General features: G+C 36.6%; 1 protein-coding gene across 1 annotated transcript in view; it reads right to left on the reverse strand.

Annotated features, from left to right (window-relative positions):
• FUT9 (fucosyltransferase 9 (alpha (1,3) fucosyltransferase)) overlaps positions 1 to 2,857 on the reverse strand; it is a 225,047-nt gene that overhangs the window by 48,931 nt on the left and 173,259 nt on the right. The window lies entirely within an intron of this gene.

Here is a 2,857-nt window from a genome sequence, read left to right on the forward strand (position 1 = left end):
AAAAAAAAAATTCTATTATATATAATTACAATGGCTTGGCTCATAGAATGAGGCTCATATTGAAGTAGAAGTTACCCTAAAGATAACCCACTATCAAGTTTAATCAAAGAATTAAAGTCTCAAGCAGGGTTCTCCTCACTTTCCCTTTCAGGTTAAATTTAACATCTATTTTAGCCTTCAAAATGACTTCAGGTTAAAACATTTTTCTTGCTGTTACCTACTCTGCTAAGTTTGAAAATCATATTTCCAAAGTATCAATTAGCATTCTATTTGCTATCTGCAAATCTAAATTATGGAATCACATTTTTCCTTTCTGTAGCCACGTTGATAAAGATAATTAGAAAGCTTATATCAGTGATACAGCACAAATCTCAAGACAAATCAAGTAACTTGCTATTATAAAACTTCAAAAGCTAAAACAGGAACAAAGTAGGAGTGTAAGAGTGTTATACCGCCTTTACCCCTAGTCCTAGGGAATGATATAAACCTTTTATTATAATTATCCCTATCAGGTCAGCTCCACACAGCTCATGTAATAGGTTTTAACTGTTCACAGATCCATGGTATTCTGGAAAGAGGTGGACAGTCTTCAGATTGGTGCTGCAGGTGGAACACAGGACAATTTTCAGTGGCACGTGGGTTAGTCTCTACTGCAACTGTGCCTTTTCTCCACTTTAAGGAATTGTTGAGCCTGAGCTGGTATCACCTCCTTCAATCCATCCTACACACTGCTGTCAGAATAAATCTCCAAAAGCACAGCTCTGGTTCTGTCATTCTCCTTCTTAAAACCCTCTATACCTGGTCCACGTCTGATGATTAAAGTGCACGTCAGGCCTCCAAAGCTTTACACCATCTAGCCCCTCACAGCCCATTGATCTCTTTCACACACTAGAGGCTCAGAAAGATCAAGTCCTCTTTTCAGTTGGTGCCTCACACCTCCTTCTCCCCTTGCTTTTTCCTTGGAATGCTGGATTCATCACCCTCCCCACTAATTTCCATATTTTGAAGTCCAGGTCTATCAAAAATACCACTTTGTTTACAATGACTTCCCTGATTCCTAATTGCTCCAGCTGGAATGTCTCCCTCCTGAATTCTAATGTCATTTTATCTGAAACTGAGACCATTTAGTATAGCACACCAAGTATAGTATAACATCATACTACTGACACCATTTTCTCTTTTTGTATTCTGTTCTTGGACATGACTTATCCCTCCTAAAAGAATCAAGACCCAGGTAGGCAGAGTTTATCTTTTGCTCTAGAAGTATAATTATTACAAATTATAGAGAATAGAATGATGGTTACCACAGGCTGGGAAGGGTAATGGAGAAGGGGCATAAGGAGGGTAGGGTTAATTAGTACAAAAACGCAATTAGATAGAGTACAATTTAGTGTTTGGTGGCATAATAGGGTGACTATAGTTAACAATAACTTAGTGTATATTCCAAAATAACCAAAAGAGTGGAATTGAAATGTTCCTAACACAAAGAAATGATAAAAGCTTAAGGCGATGGATATCTCAATTGCCCTGATTTGATCATTACACATTGTATACTGTATCCAAACATCACATATATATAAATATGTACAACTATTATATATCCACAATAATTATAAATAAAACAATTTTTTAAAATTCAGGCAAAGAAATGCTTGCTTTTTATGGAATGCATAGATATATTTTTTCTCACAATGTTCACGTTTCAATAAGGTTTTTTCTCAGCTTTGCTGACAATTACAAATAATTGAGTTTTGTTTGATGTTGATAATACGCACACACCTGATCTAAGGCAATGGGAGTTCTGTGATTTAGTGAAATTACAGGACTTCTTTAGAAAGGTTATACTAAGAAAACATTTGTTTCAGGTTTTAAAATTATTCACTCACGTGGGCTAAAAGGGATGGAAGAATGAATTTTAAGTTAATATTTTCATTTTATCCCCAAAAATGTTCCATTGTGGTTTCTAATAGAGACTTTTTTTGTTTTTTGTCTGCCTTAAACTTGGTTACATGCCATCTAAATTAGTAATCATGTTTCTCATTTTTAAAAAAATTGTTCTCTGGTGATAGAAGAATTAAATTTAATTCAATAAAATTGCATAGAATACTAACTCTGTACATAATAAAAGCAGTCGATTATTTTCAACTAGTTCAAAATCTTGGTTTTTTTATTTTTTATTTTTTGAGACCGAATCTCACTGTGTTGCCCAGGCTGTGGTGCAGTGGCACGATCTCGGCTCAAGGCTCACTACAACCTCTGCTTCCCAAGTTCAAGCAATTCTCCTGCCTCAGCCTCCTGAGAATCTGGGATTACAGGCACATGCCACCACACCTGGCTAATTTTTGTGTTTTTAGTTGGAGACAAGGTTTTGCCATACTGGCCAGGCTGGTCTCGAACTCCTGACCTCAGGTGATCTGTTCACCTCAGCCTCCCGAAGTCCTGGGATTACAGGTGTGAACCACCATGCCTGACCCCAGGTAGTTCAAAATCTAACAGCCCACATTTTAAGCCAGGGTCACGTAAGACTAGTTAGAGAACATTTTGTTGGGATTTGTGTGCACGTACACACTCAGAATAAAGACAATACATTTGGTTAGATTTTCATGTATTTACACTACTATAGGAGTGGCCACTTTAAAATTTTACTGTTTTCAACCCTATTACAAAATATATACTATCTGGAACAATATAAACCTCAGGCAGTACAAAATTGTTACAACTTGAGCTTCTCCAGGGCCTCTCCAGGCTTTGGAATATTTAAGTGTTTTGATAGGGTCAATGAAAGTATCAAGAACTCAGGAATCAATAGCCTTCAGAGCACATTTCCACAGCTGGACTGATTATACTGTGTAATTTT

Source organism: Mandrillus leucophaeus, unplaced genomic scaffold (assembly GCF_000951045.1).
Source record: "Mandrillus leucophaeus isolate KB7577 unplaced genomic scaffold, Mleu.le_1.0 Scaffold303, whole genome shotgun sequence".
Taxonomy (NCBI): domain Eukaryota; kingdom Metazoa; phylum Chordata; class Mammalia; order Primates; family Cercopithecidae; genus Mandrillus; species Mandrillus leucophaeus.